The sequence below is a fragment of the Micropterus dolomieu genome, unplaced genomic scaffold, assembly GCF_021292245.1.
Source record: "Micropterus dolomieu isolate WLL.071019.BEF.003 ecotype Adirondacks unplaced genomic scaffold, ASM2129224v1 contig_4366, whole genome shotgun sequence".
Lineage (NCBI taxonomy): Eukaryota > Metazoa > Chordata > Actinopteri > Centrarchiformes > Centrarchidae > Micropterus > Micropterus dolomieu.
Window position 1 is genome coordinate 1 of NW_025733356.1, and position 625 is coordinate 625.

General features: G+C 44.3%; 1 non-coding gene across 1 annotated transcript; it reads left to right on the forward strand.

Moving 5' to 3' along the window:
- The first annotated feature begins 114 nt into the window (after window positions 1–114).
- On the forward strand, window positions 115–187 carry trnah-aug. Its single transcript has one exon. It is a non-coding gene; the product is annotated as a tRNA-His (tRNA).
- The last annotated feature ends 438 nt before the right edge of the window (window positions 188–625 follow it).

Here is a 625-nt window from a genome sequence, read left to right on the forward strand (position 1 = left end):
GACTAACCTATCATTTGACCGGCGCCCCCCACACATGTCTATGACAAACAAGACCACTGCCGTTTGTAATCACTGCGGTGAGAACCAAGCTGGTCTCACGTGCACCAGTGCGCAGGGCTAGTGGCGCAATGGATAACGTGTCTGACTATGGATCAGAAGATTCTAGGTTCGACTCCTGGCTAGCTCGTTGTGATCTTTAGCTTGTAAATCACTCAAGCTTCAACTGCAACATTCTGTCTCTATATACTGTGAATCAAAGAACATTTACATGTGAATGGAGCCAAATCAAAGAACAGGCCTCCCAGCGGCAATGATCGGGATCCAAGCCAATCACGAAAAAGGCAACGTTTGACATTTTCAGAGGAGACGAACAGATGCAGATCACTTAAGAGATTAAAGTGATGACAGAATTTGGACTTTGAGATAATTGCGGAAACGCAAACTTGATTTTTACAGCATCACTTTGAGATCAGAGAGTGTAATTTCATGTACCTGATTACTGGGCGAAATGTTCAACCCAGCTGCGACATTTTGTCTTTCCAAGATTTAAAGTTTAAGCTGCACAAACACTTGATTTGCGGGTATTAGGAACGTCACGTGTGCCAGACCCGGATAGTTTTGTCAG